The sequence below is a fragment of the Bos indicus x Bos taurus genome, chromosome 4 (genome assembly GCF_003369695.1).
Source record: "Bos indicus x Bos taurus breed Angus x Brahman F1 hybrid chromosome 4, Bos_hybrid_MaternalHap_v2.0, whole genome shotgun sequence".
Classification (NCBI taxonomy): domain Eukaryota; kingdom Metazoa; phylum Chordata; class Mammalia; order Artiodactyla; family Bovidae; genus Bos; species Bos indicus x Bos taurus.
In genome coordinates, this window is record NC_040079.1 from 86,355,330 (window position 1) to 86,375,513 (window position 20,184).

Consider the following 20,184-nt stretch of genomic DNA (forward strand, 5'->3'; position numbering starts at 1 on the left):
GGTGCCTTAAAGCAGTGGTCCCCAAACTTTTTGGCACCAGGGATTGGTTTCATAGAAGACAATTTTTCCATGGATCAGGATGGAAGGATAGTTTCAGGGTAATTCAAGCACATTACATTTATCATGCACTTTATTTCTATTGTTATTACATCAGCTCCACCTCAGATCATCAGGCATTAGATACCAGAGGTTGGGGACCCCTGCCTTAAAGAATGGTTTGGGTGTGGGCAGGACATTTGATGAGGAGGAAACAGCACATACAGAAGCACAGAGGTAGGGAGACGCATTTGGAGGACAATAATTATTTCAGCCTATCTTGGGTAGAAAGCTCACATATAGGGGGTAAGATTGAGCAACAAGATTAGAAAAATAGTATTAGTTTCAGGCATGCTCAGTCGCTTCAGTCATGTCTGACTCTTTGTGACCCCATGGACTGTAGCCTGCCAGGCTCCTCTGTCCATAGGATTCTCCAGGCAAGAGTACTGGAGTGGGTTGCCATGTCCTCCTCTAGGGGATCTTGATGACCCAGTGATAAAACCTGCATCTCCTGCAATGCAGGCAGATTCTTTACTGCTGAGCCATTGGGAAAGCCCAGTGGCTCTGAAGGTGTTTTTTGGGTTTTGTTTTTCCCCTAAGAGTGGACAGTCTTTAGAATTTTTTTTCCAAGGGATCATATAAATAATATATATATATATATATATATATATATATATATATATATATATTAAAAAGACGAGAACAGTAAATAGAAGACAGCTATAATTATACAGGGCCCAAATTGGTCAGCAGCAGGAGGATTAAAAAGAAAGAGACAAGAAGAATCATCAGAACATTTATGTGAATTTTAAATGGGTCAAAAATGTACTTGTAAAAATGAAACTATGACTGTACTAGAAGAAAATTTAGGTAACCTCTTTTATAGTCTTGAGATGAAGAAAGATTTTCTAAGCATGATTCCAAAGTAAGAAATAAAGGAAAATATTGACATTTTTGATTACATAAAACTTAACATTTTTGGTAGTATAAAACAGCATAGGTTAAAAAAACAATTGATAACCTGGAAAAATATTAGCAATTTGTATATAACATTACTAGGATTTAATATCCAGATAATATCCTTAATAAAGGGTTTAAAAGACTGCTTTGAAAGAAATGAGCAATCCAAAATAGAGAATATTTAAAGTACATGAATAGGTAATTCACAAAATAAGGGGTATATTCAAAACATTGAATGAAATCTAGAAGAAAGGCAATTCGATAGTTCAGTTCAATTCATTTCAGTCGCTCAGTAGTGTCCAACTCTTTGTGAGCCTATGAACCGCAGCACTCCAGGCCTCCCTGTCCATCACCAACTCCTGAAGTTTACCCAAACTCATGTCCATTGAGTTGGTGATGCCATCCAACCATTTCATTCTCTGTCGTCCCCTTCTCCTCCTGCCCTCAATCTTTCCCAGCATCAAGGGTCTTTTCAAATGAGTATCAGGTGGCCAAAATATTGGAGTTTCTGCTTCAACATCAGTCCTTCCAATGAACACCCGGGACTGATTTCCCTTAGGATAGACTGGTTGGATCTCCTTGCAGTCCAAGAGACTCTCAAGAGTCTTTTCCAACACCATAGTTCAAAAGCCTCAACTCTTCTGCTCTCAGCTTTCTTTATAGTCTAACTCTCACATCCATACATGACTACTGGAAAAACCATAGCCTTGACTAGACAGATCTTTGTTGACAAAGTAATGTCTCTGTTTTTTAAAATGCTGTCTAGGTTGGTCATAACTTTCCTTCCAAGGAATGTCTTTTAATTTCATGGCTGCAGTCACCATCTGCAGTGATTTTGGAACCCAAAAAAGTAAAATCAGCCACTGTTTCCACATCTATTTGCCATGAAGTGGCAATTCAAAAAACCGTTGGTAAAAGCAAAATTTTGCTAATTTAGCAATAAGGAAAAATAAGAAAATCTGTATATTTTTGTCCCAATAACTTTACTTCTAATAATTTAGCCTACATAAATAATCAGGTAGAGACTTCCTGGTGGCATAGTGGATAAGAATCCACCTGCCAAGGCAGGGGACATGAATTTGATTCCTGATCTGGGAAGATTCCACATGCCACAGAGCAAATAAACCCGTATACCACAACTACTGAAGCCCACACACCCTAGAGCCTGTGCACGGCAACAGGAGAAGTCACTGCAATGAGAAGCCTGCTCACCACAAGAAAGAGTAGCCCCTGCTCATCACAACCAGAGAAAGCCCACACAATGCAATGAAACCAGCATAGCCAAAAATAATATAAATTGATTTTTAAATATTATTTTAAAAAAGAAATCATCAGGTATGTGTACATGTGTAGAGATATTTGGGTTTCCTAGGTGGCTCAATGATAAAGAATCTGCCTGCCAATTCAGAAGACACAGGTTCAATCCCTGGGTAGGGAAGATCCTGTGGAGAAGGAAAAGGCAGCACACTCCAGTATTCTTGCCTGGAAAATTCTGTGGACAGAATGGAGCCTGGCGGGCTATAGTCCATGAGGTTGCAGAAGAGTTGGACATGGCTTAGCAACTAAACAACAATAGAGATATTCATTGTGATGTTGTATGTAGTAGTGAAGAGTAGGTATAAGGTTAATATTTTATAAGAGGATATCAGTTAAATACATGAAGATATATCCATTTATTTGGATGTTGCTGCTGCTGCTGCTAAGTTGCTTCAGTCGTGTCCGATTCTGTGCAACCCCAGAGACGACAGCCCACCAGTCTCCCCCGTCCCTGGGATTCTCCAGGCAAGAACACTGGAGTGGGTTGCCATCTTCTTCTCCATATTTGGGTGTTATGAAACCATTAAAACTGTTTTGTAGACATAGCTTTATTAACAAGAAAAGATGTACACAATTCACTAGACAGTTAACAAGTTAAGAAGACAACCCAAAAAATATGTATAGTATAATCTCATTTTTTAAAATACATGGGATTTTTAAATTTATGGCAAGCATAAATGTACAGTGTCTAGAAGAATGTACATTACAATATTGAGAAAAGGTATCTCTAAATGGTGAGAGGACTGATAATCTTTTACTGTCTTCTCTATACTTGCTAAAATATATGAAATCTTACATCTCAATGAACTCTTTAATGTTCATTTTACAAAGGCATAATAAAGTCATTTCTACTTAGGAGACAGATAACCAACTAGCCTGACTTAACAACTGGATTGGGCGACAAGAGAGATAGGAGAATTAATAATAGCACTGAAGTTTGGACTCAGAATTAACCTAAGAATAATACTGGAAGTGAAGAAAGGATGACAGCAAGGGAATCACTTTGAAGTTGAGAAATTGAGTTTCATGTTAATCTTTGTGTCTGAGATGACATGAAAGACAAGCAGAAGTATCTGGCAAGCACTCTTTCTTCATTTCTCTGACCAAAATGATGAATGTGGGAACCACACAGGTTTCAGCCTACTCTGTGTTGAAATGAGGATTCTATCCTCAGTGGATGGTTTTGAGGCAAGCAAAGACTAAGCTGAGGTAAAGTGAGAGTGAAGTCGCTCAGTCGTGTCTGACTCTTTGTGACCCCATGGACTGTATGTAGCCTACCAGGCTCCTCCGTCCATGGGATTTTCCAGGCAGGAGTACTGGAGTGGGGTGCCATTTCCTTCCCCAGAGGATCTTCCCAACCCAGGGATCGAACCTGGGTCTCCCACATAGTAGGCAGACGCTTTACAATCTGAGCCACCAGGGAAGTTACTACCATCTGAGTCACCAGGGAAGCTGAGGTAAAGTGACATGTAAATTTGAAGGGGTGCCAAAAATCTCAGATCAAGATACGTAATATTTTATGCAGTATTTTCGAACATCAAATGCAAAGAAAATATCCACAATGAACAAAATAAAGACAAGATCAATATTACTAATGTTTTATTCCTTTTGCCCCATGCTCCAATATGCTCAACACGAAGCTACCACTTATCCTATCCTTATTTAAATTTTTTATATTTTGTTTGGCATTGATTTTTTGCATTAATTTCCATTCCTTAAATAATAAATGAAGATATTATCTATATTCATTACTGAAGGGTATTTTTAGTGCCCCTTAAATGTTGTGCCTGAGGCAAATGCTTTGTTTTCTTTGCCCTAGTCCCAGACCTGTTTAAGAGAAATGGAGAAAATGTCACCTATGTGTATTAGTTCACTAGGGCTGTCATAACAAAGTACCACAAACTGGCTGGCTTAAATGAAGTTGATTGTGTTACAATTCTGGACGTTGGAAGTCCAAGGTCAAGGTGTTGGTAGGTTTGGTTCCTTTGAGGGCTGTGCTACAGAATCTGTTCCATGCCTTTCTCCTAGACTCTGGTGGTTTCAGGAAATCTTTGGTGATCTTTGCTCTATAGATGCTTGATCCCAATACTTGTTTTCATGGTGTTCTCCCTGTGCCTGTGTCTGCCTCGAAATTTTCCCTTTTGTAAAGACACTGGTCATACAGGATTAGGGGCCCACCCCATTCCAATATGACCTCATCTTATCTTAAGTAGTTATGTCTACAATCACCCTATTGCTATGTAAAGTCATATTCTTCCGTACTGGAGATTTAGGACTTCAATAAATGAATTGGGAGAGGGGACACAATTCAACCTGTAACACCATGTTTAGTAAATTTTCTATATGCTTTAGTCTAGTATTCTTTAGAAGTCTTAACACAGTTAAGCTCAGAGTTTCCATTCTGCATTCAGCGAACAGCAGGGTTGACTTATAGCCTCTGACTTCCTTTTGACTACAAATACTACGACTATCTGACTATTAGTTCGATATCTGCATGCACGCTAAGTTGTTTCAGTCATGTCTGATTCCTTGCGACCCTATAGACTGTAGCCTGCCAGCCTCCTCTGTTTATGGGATTCTCCAGACAAGAATACTGGAGTGGGTGGCCATGCCCTCCTCCTCGGAATCTTCCTAAATCAGGGGTCAAACCCATGTCTCTTATGGGTCCTGCATTGGCAGGCAGGCTCTTTACCACTAGCGCCACCTGGGAGGCCCAATAACTGACTGACAAATCATTAATATTAACCGTAAGTTCATTAGAAAAAATTACATTCATTCCTCCTATTTTGAAGAGAAAACACTTCATTATCATTTAATGAGTAAAAAACCCCAAGATAGATCAGAATATTCCTGACATTATGGAGGATGTCACTTAGATCTATATGTGGACTTCCCAAAATCTAGTTAAAGGAAAAAAAAAAAAATATATATATATATATATATACACATTGCTGTTGTTGTACAGTCGCTAAGTCATATCCGAATCTTTGTGGCCCCCATGAACTACAGAAAGCCAGGTCCCCTGACCTTCACTGTCTCCCAGAGTTTGCCTAAATTCATGTCCATTCAGTCAATGATGCCATCCAACTATCCCATCCTCTGTCACCACCTCTCCCCCTGCCCTCAATCTTTCCCAGAATCAGGATTTTTTCCAGTGAATCAGCTCTTCACATCAGGTGACCAAAGTACTGGAGCTTCAGCTTCAGCATCAATCCTTCCAATGAATATTCAGGGTTGATTTCCTTTAGGACTGACTGGTTTGATGTCCTTGGTATCCAAGGGACTCTCCAAGAGTCTTCTCCAGCATTACAATTCAAAAGCATCAATTCTTCAGTGCTCAGCGTTCTTTATTGTCCAACTCTCACATCCATATATGACTACTGGAAAAAACCATAGCTTTGACAATACAGACCTTTGTCAGCAAAGTGATGTCTCTGCTTTTTAAAGCTGTCTAGGTTTGTCATGGCTTTTCTTCCAAGGAGAAAGAGTCTTTTAATTTTGTGGCTTAATTTTAATTTTAATTTTGTGGCTGCAGTCACTATCTGCAGTGATTTTGGAGCCCAAGAAAATAAAATCTGTCACTGTTTCCACTTTTTACCCATCTATTTGCATATTTATATCATATGTTGCATATATATTTATATTATAAACATATATACATATTTTATATATAATGTATATAATTACATAAAAGCAATGGGGCTTCCCTGGTGGCTCAGATAATAAAGAAACTGCCCACAAAGTGAAAGACTCGGGTTTGATTCCTAGGTCAGGAAGATCCCCTGAACCAGGGGATGGCTACCCTCTCCAGTATTCTTGCCTGGAGAATTCCATGGACAGAGGCTACAGTCCATGGGGTTGCAAAGAGTTGGACACAGCTGAGTGACTAACAGTAACTAAAAGCAATACAGAAAGACAAAAGAGGGAGGAACATAGACCACGGTGAGCTCAAAATATTCCCTATCTTCAGACTTCTATTCCTTAAACTGAGTTCTAGCATTTCTACTTGGAAAAAATTCCTTTTAAAACTTAAAACACATCTGCCACTCCGACCACCTTCTGCCAACCCCTATGTTCTCCCCAAGGAAGCAGGAATTGCTTAACCAGACTGATAAGGCTCAAAATACTCATCTGGCCACACATAAAATATAAGCATTCACCATGCATTTAAATGCAAAAGGTACATACAGGTGACCTCTTTGCCTTCTCTATTCTTGGGGTTACGGAGAAGGCAATGGCACCCCACTCCAGTACTCTTGCCTGGAAAATCCCATGGACGGAGGAGCCTGGTAAGCTGCAGTCCATGGGGTCGCGAAGAGTTGGACACAACTGAGCGACCTCACTTTCATGCATTGGAGAAGGAAATGGCAACCCACTCCAGTGTTCTTGCCTGGAGAATCCCAGGGACAGAGGAGCCTGGTGGGCTTCCATCTATGGGGTCGCACAGAGTCGGACGCGACTGAAGCGACTTAGCAGCAGCAGCATTCTTGGGGTTAAGTGTGTAAATAGGCCTAGAATTGCCACCAAGGAAAAGCAGGTCCTTCCAGCTGTTAGGGAACTGGTTATTGCTTCTTACTGTGGTAACTTGTGGCTTCCCAGAGAGTGGTGACATGCCAAGGTAATAGATTGTGTTTGGGAGCAACAGGTGGGAGGCACTGTTTAGGCTTCCATGAATGTTCTTTTAAAATAAACACTGATAAATTGGAATGTGTCCAGAGGTACAACGGTAACCCTTTGGGAAACACTGACCTAGGCTATGTGTATCAAGTATTAATAAATGACCCTGGACAACCTGTCCTTCACCTTGTCCTCTCCTCTTGTTGAAAGATGAACTGTAAGTCAAGGAAGCAGCCACAGGTGAGGCAGGCGTTGGTTCTGATGGCTAATCTGATATGAACAATCAGCCTATAAAAATGCATCTTATTTGCACCCACAAAGCTCAGCAGGAGGAGCTCCTCTCCTCACTTCTTTGCAGGCCATAGCCCTTTTAAAAACTCTTTTCCTACCCCCCCCCCCCCCGCCCAACCCCCACCCTGTGATGGCTCAGCAGGTTAAGAATCCATCTGCAATGCAGGAGACACAGGAGGTGTGGGTTCCATCTCCATGGGTCAGGAAGATCCCCTGGAGAAGGAAATGGCAACCCACTCCAGTGTTCTTGCCTGGAGAATTCCATGGACAGAGGAGCCTGGCAGGCTACAGTCCATGGGGTCACAAAGAGTCGGACACGACTGAGTGACTAAGACTTTCACTTTCCCTACCAAGGCTCTTGGTGTTCCTCGTGACTTGATAGCATCTGATTAACAAAAGAGATGGAGCAGAGAAGGGGACACACTGCCTGATCCACCCCAGGCCTCACACCCTTCACCCCACCCCAAGGACTGCCCACTTCCTAGAACTAATTAGAAAAAGTACAATCAATAATGCATTAGCCAGTCTTTTGAAATTCCTCTTGGGTCAGCAGGCATGGGCCCTGCTGAATTTTACACTTGAGAAATTAACCAATTCTTGATTTTATTTCAAAGGTCAGAGTAATAGGGAACATACTTCTTTCATTTCCAAGAAATTCATTTTAAAATTGGCATCTCACACATAATAATATCACTTACAATAAGTCTGAAGCTAAAGTAAAAAGAACTTTTCTCCCTAATCATCCTATCAATCTTTGAAAATCTTTAGGTATTAACTGTATTTAATATTTCCCTCCCAACAATAATGTCACATGTGATTCTGATAAAATATCATTTAAGTATGTATGAATCTGAAGTATTAAAATTTTTAAAGTGAGCGATAAACAAAAGTACATCAAGATACTAGTATAATTATATTCATTGTTGAATTTTTGAAATGGCAAACTCCTGGAATGGACAAAAATATCTATTGATGGGGATCTAAATAAATGAATCATAGTACATCCACAAAATAGTAGTACATTCTGCCATTTGCTTTTTTATTTTTAATGAAATTTTATATCTGGAGGTCTTTAAGCCATAAAAATGAACTAGGTAAATTTGTGCGTGTTTTCCTGAGAAAATCTCTGAGACACATAATTTTTTTTAATGATAGCGTGATCCCATTGGTGTAACTTTCTTAGAGTGTGTGCATGTGTGTGTCTGTGTCTGTTCCTCTGTATGAAAGGTAGAGTCATTCATTCAATAAAATATGTATTATGCCCTGTTATGGACCAGGCACTGGGATTTTTTTTTTTTAAGATATTACAGAAACAAAGAGGAACAAGACAAAGTCCTTATTGTTAAGAAGCTTATTTGTGAATGGAGCAGAAAAACAGTAAGGAAGTAAATAAATAAATCAGATGCTTTTAGACAGTGACCAACACTGTGAAGAAATAAAACTGACTAGCGACAAACTGCGTAAGATAGGCTGAGGTAACACCTGAAAGCCAGAATAGATCAGGGGAGTCTTTCAGGCAGAAAAACCTTCTGATGCAAGACCCTCAGATAGAACAAAGCCAGTGAGGTGAGACAGGGCTAAAGAAGATGGTAGAAATAATTGAAGAAGCAGGCAAAGCCAGATCAAGAAGAATCTTCTAGCTCATTTAAAGGAATTTACATCTTATTCTATATGCAGTAGGAAACCAAGGAAGCTGGGATTGAGCTGGGCTTGAGTGATGAGGGAGATGACCCAAGATGAATTACAAACCTTAAAAAATGCATAAGCACTCCCCATGCCAGTCCTGAGGATGCATTAGAGGCATCCAAAATGTAGGCAGAAACTTTTTCTCCACTGTTTTTTTAACTATGTACAAATAATATTTGAAATGTTTAATGAAAAAATGGGTTAATAATGTAAGGTGGCAAACCAACACTGAGAATGTTTTCTGGTTTTTTGGTTTAATGTGCAATACTTTTTTCTAAGCATCAGCCTTCACCAGACTGTGAGCAAGGACAATGTCATACTTGCATTAACTAAGACCTCCAAACTTCTGAACTCCCCACCAATTAAGGAAAAAAAGTATTACTTTTTAAGTTCATCCTCTCTTCTAGCCAGTTCAAACCAATTCTTCAGATCCTAGCTTGGGCTTCTTTAAAGAGAGAAATGATGTCTAACTCAGATTTAATGAGTTAATGCAGGAAGAACTTAAAGTTAGGTGCATATTGGAACTACCCAGAAAGTTAGTACAGGTTCCAGAGGATCACTGCCATAGGATAAGATCTGAATATCTGCATTTTATTCAAAGTTTCCAGGTGATTGATATGCACGCAAGCTTGAGAACCAGCAAGTTAACATATGTGCCTAATCTAGTGTCATTCCTGGCATAGCAAACCCTAATAAAAAAATGTTTGCTCCTCACTCTTCCTTCTTCTGTCTGAACTACAGAGTAGCTGGTTTCCCTTCTATCATCTGTCTCACCAACTCTTCAGTGAAACTAACAAAATGAAAACTGAGAGAGAGGAAATGTATGACCCTTGTTGTTTAGTTGTTACGTCGTGTCTATTTGCAACCCATGGACTGCAGCATGCCAAGCTCCCATGTCTTTCACTGTCTCCCAGAGTTTGCTCAGATTCATGTCCATTGAATTGGTATGCTATCTAACCATCTCATCCCCTGCTCCCCCTTCTCCTTTTGACTTCAATCTTTCCCAGCATCAGGGTATTTTCCACTGAGTCAGCTCTTCACATCAGGTGGCCAAAGTACTGGAGCTTCAGCTTCAGCATCAGTCTTTCCAATGAATATTCAGGGTTGATTTCCTTTAGGGTTGACTAGTTTGATCTTGCAATCCAAGGGACTCTCATGAATCTTCTCCAGCACAATTTGAAAGCATCGATTATTCAGTTTTTAGCCTCCTTTATGGTCCAGCTCTCATATCTGTACATGACTACTGGGAAAATCATAGATTTGACTAGAAGGACCTTTGTTGACAAAGTAACATCTGCTTTTTAATATACTGTCTAAGTTTGTCATAGCTTTCCTTCTGGGGAGTAAGCATCTTTTAATTTCATGTCTGTAGCCACTGTCTGCAGTGATTTTGTACTATTCTGCACAAATAATACAAGTCCTGTGTGCAAATGTTAAGTTTTATGTGCCCTGCAATTACAGACACTTTTTTGGCCACTTTAAAGAATTTGCATATGCATGAGATGGGTAGGAATAGTGTGGGACCTGTCCCTCTCAAAGAGTGACAGTTGATGGTAATGATTTGCTCCAGCCCCCTGAGCCTCCCCAACATGAGAGAGTGATTCATTTGCATTCAGACTCATCCACACTGTTGGTAATATCTCCAGACACCACTGACTGACTCAGCCTCCCTGGAAGTAAAGGTCAGGCACTGACAAGGCTGCAGCTGTGCCCACCATAATTGGAGCCACTGAAGTTCCTGGGGGTACTGAAGTACCCTGAGACTCTGACTCTTCCCACAATCTCACCTCAGAAGAGCTGCATGAACTCCGGGTCTCCCAGTGGAGGGGCCAGAGAAACGCAACTCAAGAGTATGGAGGAGGTTACTTCTTCTGAGAGATGAGACAGAAAAAGAAGGCAGCAGATAAAGGAGACTTGCTCTTCTGGGTCCTCTCCCTACTCTCCTATCCATGTTGTACCCCTATTCCCCAAGCTCTATCCCCATATCAAATTGATACTTCCATGAATCAGTCCCGAAGGCCATCATCAGGCCCCCAAACACATAGCAACTAAAAGTGAGATGTTAAAACTAGGCAGCTGACCTCACTCCTCTTCATAAAATATGATGGACAAGGAGGACCCCCTACTCCCACCTCAGGAAGAACCAGAGGTATGAATGGGAGGACAGAGGAATTTCCCAGAAAACAGAAACATTGTCAACTAGATTGACAGAACTGTCACGACAGCACAGAGTCCTTGCCACTCCCATCCACCAGAGTCTGAATGCATGCTGTGCACTAATGACAGCCAGACATTTTCACTCTGTCCCTTTTAAAATGGAAATTTTTTTTGCAATTTTTTCCTGCTAAAGTTTAATTACTGCATATGCTTGTGTTGAAAACCAATAACTTATATTTAAGTTTTTACATCATTTGACACTGGGGAAACACAAGGAGACCAGATGGAAAGGAATGAACATCACTCAGAGACCACAGACTTTAAAGAAGACTTTATATAACTATAAAGAGGGATATATAAGTGCAAAGAAAAATGTGATATTGAGTACCAAAGAGATGGACTACGAAAATTCACTTCTACTAGCATGATGAGTATACCCTTGGCTTCTGCATCCCTGCTTTCAATAGCTATTATTGCCTTTTATATCGTTTCTTTTTTTTTTTCCTTTAGCATTTTCTGGTCTGACAGGTGTAAAGTGGTACGTTGATGTTAATATAGTTTGCATTTTTATGACTACTAGCACACTGGAGCATCTTGTGATGTATTTATTGGTTGTTTGGATTTGCTCTTGTGAATTGCATAATCATACCCTTGTTTGTTTTTCTGTTGAGTTGTCTTCTTTGTCAAATTGTAAGAGCTCTCTGTGTATTATAGTTATTAACCCTTGCTAAATCCATCATCTGCTTTGCAAATATTTGTTCCAAATTTAATGACTGTCTACAAGCATTGCCTATACTTTATTTTACATAAAAATTTTAGTATTTATGTGCTCAGATATATCAATTTTTAAATTGATGCTAGAAAAAAATTTATCATAAAAATTTTTTAATAGATTCTAGGCTTATTATTTTATCATAACCATTAAGGTCTTTCTTTCCCCATAGACTGTATGCCTTGTCTCTTAGATTTTTTTTCTAAAATTTTAACATTTTAATTTTTATAGTTGTCTTTGAACTGAAATTTACTTTTGTATATGTGAAACGTAGGAATCCAATTTTATTTTCTTATAGATGAACAACAAGTTGTACCAGCACCAATTGTTAAATAAATTGTTTTCTCCATGAATTAAAATATTCTCTTCATGTGTTAAATTTTGATGTTCCCTGTATGTCTGAATGAACAATTTGTCTACTCCTGAGTAGTGACATTGTAGAGGCAACTATCTTACCCCACCTCATATAACTTGCTTTGGCCTAAAGAAAGGGGCAGAAGTGACAGAATGCTAGTTTCAAGCCTAGGTCTCAATATGCCTTGCATATTCCTGTTTGTTCTCTTGCACCTTTCCCATAGCCATGAAAAGAGCTTTCTATAGCTTTTTCTCTGTAACCACTGCCCCTTCAACTTAGAGACAGACCTTAAAGCAAAGCCAGTCAGACAAGTTCAGACAAGAAATATGGGTGAAAATACCTGTCAGGGTGGTCCATGCCAAGATCCTATTTGTCATTCCCATGGTGCCCTTGCTATCTCTGCAGTGACTTATACTATGCACATCAAATACAACCAAGACTGCCATTTTGACCACAGAAGATTGGACCAGTTATTCTTATCTATGCTGAAAGCATATGTAGTTACCTGAACATTAGGAAGAGCTAATCCTTTGAGAAGCTTAGAATAAAACTCTGCCCAATAGGGATACCCTGTATCAAATGGTAACAAATCAACAGACTCCATTCCTCTGGTCAAGGATGAAGTAATGTGTACACAGAAAAGGGTGAGGATACCATTGAGTGATAAACGTTTGCTCCCTACTCCACATAGTTTGCGTCCATGCCAGTTTAGGAAGTGCTGGCTATTCTCTGGGGTTTAGCCTATGAATGTCAACAAATCTGTACTTTCTAACCTTTTATTTTCCAACAACGAAATAATAGCTGGTATATTTTAGTATTTACCAAGCAAAAAAATAATACCAAAGAATACCCTATATTTAACATATATATGTCATTTTGTTAAATCCTAATAAATTAATCTACGAGGTAGTTAGTATTCTTATTTTCTTTTTACAGGTGAGGAAACTGAGGTTTAGAGAAGTAAAATAACCTACTGGTTATTGTCATATAGCAGGGAAGCAGAACTGGGATACAAAATCAGACCTGTCTGGCTCCCAGGATAGTCTATAGCAATGGTTCTCAAAGTGTGGGCCATCAGCACCACCTGGGAACTTAGAAATTCTTGGGTCCTACCCAGACCTACAGAATCAGAAACTCTGAAAAAGGGACAAAACGTCCACATTTTAACAAGCTCTCCTCACCAGGATTTTGATGCCCGCTTAAGTTTCAGAACCACTGCCTTAGACCATACTACCTCTACAAAATAGTTTTAAAGGCAGGAATAAATTCTGTGAGCAGAAATGATCTGAAAGTCTTCCTGAAGACTCTAAGCTGAGCTTTAGAGGATGTAGAGAATGAAAGTAGGTATAAAAAGGAGATGGCAAAAATTAAACATACTCTAACCAAATGGACTTCCCTGATGGCTCAGATGGTAAAGTGTCTGCCTGCAATGCAGGAGACCTGGGTTCAATTCCTCAGTCGGGAAGATACCCTGGAGAAGGAAATGGCAACCCACTCCAATATTCTTGCCTGGAAAATCCCATGGACAGAGCAGCCTGGTAGGCTACAGTCCATGGGGTCACAAAGAGTCGGACATGACTGAGCGACTTCACTTTCACTTTCAACCAAATGACCCAGTAATTGCACCCTTCATTATTTACCCAAAGCAGTTGAAAACTTATGTGCATACAAAATGTAGCACATGGATATTTACAGCAGGTTTATCCAGAATTGCAAAATCTTGGAAGCAACCAAGATGTCCTATAGTAGATGAATGGATAAATAAACTGTGGGTATATCTACACAGTGGAATGTTATTCAGTGCAAAAAAAGAAGTGAGCTATTAAGTCATTAAAAAAATTGAGGAAATCTGCTCTTGTTGTTCAGTCAGTCGCTAAGTCACATGCAACTCTTTGTGACTCCATGGACTGCAGCATGCCATGTTCCTCTGTCCTCCACTATCTCCCAGAGTTTGCTCAAATTCATGTCCATTGAGTCAGTGATGCCATCTAACCATTGCATCCTCTGATCCCCCTTCTCTTTTTGCCTTCAGTCTTTCCCAGCATCAAGGTTTATTTCAACAAGTCGGCTCTTTGCATCAGGTGGCCAAAGTCTTAGAGTTTCTGCTTCAGCATCCGTACTTCCAATGAATATTCAGGATTGATTTCCCTTAAGGTTGACTGGTTTGATCTCCTTGCAGTCCAAGGGACTTTCAAGAGTCTTCTCCAGCACTACAATTCAAAGACATCAATTCTTCAATGCTCAACCTTTTTTATGGTCCAACTCTCATATCCGTACATGACTACTGGAAAAATCATAGCTTTAACTATATGAACCTTTGTCTACAAAGTGATGTCTCTGCTTTTTAATAAGCTGTCTAGGTTTGTCATGGCTTTCCTTCCAAGGAGCAAGTGTCTTTTAATTTCGTGGCTGCAGTCACCATCTGCAGTGATTTTGGAGCCCCAAAAAGCAAAGTCTGTCACTGCTTCCACTTTTTACCCTTCTTTTTGCCATAAAGTGATGGGACCGGATGCCATGACTTTAGTATTTTTTAATGCTGAATTTCAAGCTGTTTTTTTTTTTTTCACTCTCCTCTTTCACTCTCATCAAGAGGCTCTTTAGTTCCTCTTCACTTTCTGTCATTAGAGTGGTATCTTCTGCATATCTGAGGTTGTTGATATTTCTCCCTGTAATCTTGATTCCAGCCTGTGATTCATCCAGCCCAGCATATCACATGACGTACTCTGCATGTTAGTTAAATAAATAGGGTAACAATGTACAGCCTTATAGTACTTCTTTCCCAATTTGGAACCAGTGCATTGTTCCATGTCCAGTTCTGTTGCTTTTTGACCCACATACAGATCTCTCAGGAGACAGGTAAGGTGGTTTGGTGCTCCCATCTCTTGAAGAATTTTCCACAGTTTGTTGTGATCCATACAGTCAAAGGCTTCAGCATAGTCAATGAAGCAGAAGTAAATGCTTTTCTGGAACTCCCTTGCTTTCTCCATAATCCATTGAATATTGGCAATTTGATCTCTGTTCCTCTGACTCTTTGAAACCCAGCTTGTACATGCAGAATTTCTCAGTTCACGTGCTGGTGAAGCCTAGCTTGAAGGATTTTGAGAATAACCTTGCTAGCATGTGAAATGAGTACAATTGTACAGTAGTTTGAACATTCAATTGTACAGTAGAGGAAGTTTAGATGCATATTAATAGGCAAAAGAAACCAATCTGAAAAGTCTACTTATTTGTAATAGATGACTCCAACTATATATGACATTCTGGAAAATGCAAAACCCTGGAGGCAGTAAAAAGATCAGTGGATGCCAGGGAATGGGGACTCTGAGAGATGGAGCAGAGAGATTTTTAGGGCAGTGAAAATACTTTGTATGATAATATAATGGTGGATACATGTCATTAGGCATTTTCCAAACTCAAATAACATATAACATCAAGAGTGAACCCTAGTGTAACCTATGGGCTTTGGATGGTTACAACGTGCCAAGGGAGGTTTAGCAATTGTAACAAATGTACCACTCTGGTGAAGGATGTTGATATGGTAGAAATTATGCACATATGGGAGCAGAAAGCATATGGGAAATCCCCATACCCTCCTCTCAATTTTGCTGTGTATCTAAAACTACTTCTTTAAAAATTGCCTTAAATAAATAAAAAATAAAATACTAAATAGAAAAAAAGTACTTTGTCTGGGAAGGTTGAAAGTCAGAAGAGTAATTATGTGGATGGAAAGACCAAGACCAGCTTTCATGCAGGAGGTAATCATTAAAAGAAGCTACAAAGAACAGTTAGAATTTGAACAAAGAGCAAAGGACAGGACTTTCTATCTTGAGATTCTCAACCTTGGCACTAGGAATGTTTTGGAAGAGATCATTCTTTGTCATGGTGTCTGTCTTGTGCATTGTAGAATGTTTAACAGCATCCCTAGCCTCTATCCACCAGACACCAGTGGCATCCTCCAGTTGGGCCAACCAGAAAGTCTCCAGATACTGCCAAATATCCCTGGCAATAAGAGGAGGGAAAGAGCAATGTCATGCGTGCTTAAGAACCAGATAAAGAGCCAGGTGAAAGGAACAGCAGTTGGAAAGGCAAGGAGACAAATAACACAAAGCACAAGAATCGTTCAGTTAAAATACAGTGTTGTAAAAACTATTCATTATGAAAGTCAAAGCTGGAGTGTAATAAAGTAATGAATGGTGGGGCTAGAAAAGTCTTCTGGGACCACAAGTTTTCATGAAAAGTGGAAATGTTAGTCGCTCAGTTGAGTCCAATTCTTTGTGACCCCATGGACAGTAGCCTGTCAGGCTCCTCTGTCTAAGTAATTTTCCAGGCAAGAATACTGGAGTGGGTAGCCATTCCCTTCTTCAGTGGATCTTCTTGACTCAGGGATTGAACCTGGGTCACTCACATAGCAGGCAGATTGTTTACCATCTGAGCCACCAGGGAAGCCTCACAGGGTGTCATACTTTCAACTTAAAAGTTTGGAATATATCCTGTAAACAAAGAGGAAATATCAAAGGTCTTTGATCTAGAAATAACAGCTTAAGAGCACTAAGATTTGTAGATAATGCTGTTTAGAAAGAATTAAAATGATTGCTCAATGTCCTTCTTTGGGGAGAGGATTTTAAAGGACTGCTACATAGATAAACCATTAACACTCAATATTTTCTTCTTCAGGAGATATAGAAGCTGTAGCCTGTTTTAAAGACCAGAGGCCCAGAAAGGAACCAGATGGGGGCTCACTGAGCTGAATCTCAGGCGGGCGTCCAGTTTGTGTCTAGGCTGGAGTTAGAATCGTGGAGATGCAGAAGGAAACCCCGTCCTTCCTCGTGCCCACACCCTGTGGCCAAAAGTGGAACCCTCCCCCTAACACGCCTGCCTATGGAGCAGATATTGGAGGCTGCACTGTACCTGTTTGATGGGATGTTCCTGCTCCAGGCTTCTAACCTGAGTGACCACTGCCGGGCTGGCCCCCTCAGGCTTTTCAAGGCCGCTTTGTGCCGCCCCCAAGGAAGGTTTCTGCTTCTCTGGAGTCCAGACAGAGGCAAGTGGCTAACCTCACTTGGATAGGAGACAGAGGTATCCTAGTGGCTTCTGATCCAGGTGCTGTTGAATTGTGGGAGCTGGATGAGAATGAGACGCTCATTGACAACAAGTTCTGCAAATATAAGCACAATGACATTGTGTCTACAGTCAGTGTCCTGAGCTCTGGCACACAAGCTGTGAGCTGGTAGCAAAGACTTCTGGATCAAGGTTTGAGACCTTGCTCGGCAGATGGTTCAAAATTCCTACCGAGCTCATTCTGGGCAGGCCACCTGTGTTGCTGCCTTTCTCCACAAGGATCCTGTGTTTCTTTCATGTGGCGAGGACAATAGAATCGTATTGGAGGATATCTGCTGTCCCAAGCCAGCCTCACAGATGGGCCATGGTGCCTCTGGCTACCTTCTTGCCTCCCCGGCTTTGCATCCTCAGCAGACTGAAGTCTTTGTCTTTGGTGATGAGAATGGGACTGTCCCCCCTGTGGACACCAAGAGTGCAAGCTGTGCCCTCAGCTCGGTGGTGCAGTCCTAGTGCGTCTCTGGGCCGGTGTTCTCTCCACACAGTGCTCCCCTCCTGGCCTCTGTCAGCCACAACTACTCACTTGCTGTACTGTACTTAGACCTTTCGGAGGTTTAGAAGCCAGACCCAAAGAAACTTTGTGGGAGAGGCTACTTGGTCCGCACTGAATCACTCCCTTCTTACCACAGCGGGCTGGGACCGTGAAGTCCACCACCATTTCAGGCCCACAGAACCTCTCCCAGAGCCTGGACCTAAGAGTGTTGCCAAGTAGATTAGATTTCAGACAAAAAGCAAATCCCCCGAGAGTATCCACTCCCTTTGCTCCTGCCCTCTCGTTGTGTGAGACAACACACAAGGAGCCTTATACAGTGTGTCAGTACACCAGACCTGTGCAGTTAGTAGGCATTGTCTCTCAGGCTGGGGGAGGCTGGATTCTGAAGTGCTATAGTCAGGGAAGAACAATTTCCTTGAACAGGAAAAAAAGAAATATTTTCTACATCAGCTAGAGGATGGTGAATGCTTTTTGGACAAAAGTTTATGGAATTCTTCAGGAAAGCATACTAGAGTGGGTAGCCATTCGCTTCTCCAAGGAATCTTCCCAACCCAGGTCTCGAACCTAGGTCTCCTGCATTGCAGGCAGATTCTTTCCCGTCTGAGCCATGAGGGAAACCCCATATAAAATATTTCATACTAAAACCTTTTTCTTAAAAAGCTCTTAATTTGGAGAAGGAAATGGCAACCCACTCCAGTACCCTTGCTTGGGAAATCCCATGGGGAGTCTAGTGTGCAACAGTCCATGGAGTACAACAGGGCCGGACACGGCTTAGCGACTAACAACAGCAAATGGCAGTTCTAGCCAATGTGTGAGAACAAAGACTTGTAAGGAATCGGGGGTTGGGGCTGAAACCAACATCCTATTGTTTACAGATGTGAATGTCTATTTAGAAAAACCAAAATAAACTGCAAGCAAATATTTAAACTAAAAAAAAAAAAAAAAAAAAAGCTCTTAATTTTTAAGTTTTTAAAAAAGGAGATTTTTAACATTTACTACTGTTTTTTTCTATCATACTGTAAGCTCTGAAGAAAGTGACTATTTTCAGCTCAGAACTGACATAAATGGGTGCTGCTGCTGCTGCTGCTGCGCTTAGTTGTTCAGTCGTGTCCAGCTCTTTGCGACCCCATGAACTATAGTCCGCCGGGCTCCTCTGTCCATGGGATTCTCCAGACAAGAATACTGGAGTGGGTTGCCATGCATTCCTCCAGGGGATTTTCCTGACCCAGGGATCAAACTCAGGTCTCCCACATTGCAAGCAGATTCTTTACTGTCCAAGCTGCCAGGAAGGCCCAAGAATATTGGAGTAAGTAACCTCTCCCTTCTCCAGGGGATCTTCCCAACCCAGGAATTGAAACGGGGTCTCCTGCATTGCAGGTGGATCCAATGAATAAAGCTTTTGACAAAAGATAATGAAATATACATCTTGTTCTAAGGTGTAAGTGAAATTGACTTTTGCACTTCTGCATTACCTATGTCCAGTGATTATACTTCAATTTTCTGGTCTTTAGAGTCTATCTCGGGACCCATAAACCCCTCAGCACAAAATATTCATGACCTCATTTCACATGGCTCCCAACATAATATCATGTGCTGCTGTAACACTGTGATAATAATATGGTAATTAATGCTCAATTAGCTTTAGCAGCAAGTGAATTATTGTTGGAGAAGATGAAAGAGGGCAGTCCAGAATTAATTTTGTTAAACTAAAAACTTTTAAGAATTGGGGAAAATTTAAATCACAAGAAAAAGAAAAATAATATATTTCATAGGACATGAGATATTAAAATCTGAAGTAGACACAAATTTACTAAGTGGCATTCCCATTCTAATTCATATGATGCAAAAATGTTAGGATTATTAGTTCTATGAGTTATAGTCCTATTGGAGCAGACAATATGATAGAATATGTATATTTTCCATAGCGGTAATGCACTTTCTGTGATTTTGATAAGTGCATCTTTAGTTACGCATTAATACATAAATAATAATACAATTTTGAATTTATAGAGCTCCTCTAAAAAAATCACATGTCCTAAAAAATTATATTCAAAGTGACCCTAATGAAAATAGATTTTTTCCACTGTGAAAGAATTTCCTCCCTCTCTCCAAAGTAACTGGGGAATGAACGGTAACAATCGAACAGAAGGCAGACAAGGCATGTCTAAACCAAATGTAAATATGTTGTCTTAAATATTTTACATACCTTTTGAAAGTCAGAAGAGACTTCTTTAGGAAGATGATTTTTTAAATTAACATATAAATATGCATCATGACTTATGCATGCATGCTAAGTCACTTCAGTCCTGACTCTTGGCAACCCCATAACCTGCCAGCTCCTTTGTCCATGGGATTCTCCCAGCAAGAATACTGGAGTGGGTTGCC

At 40.4% G+C, this 20,184-nt stretch overlaps 1 pseudogene; it reads left to right on the forward strand.

The window, feature by feature from the left end:
- Positions 1-16,990: 16,990 nt before the first annotated feature.
- LOC113891896 lies at positions 16,991-18,018 on the forward strand (annotated as a pseudogene).
- Positions 18,019-20,184: the final 2,166 nt, after the last annotated feature.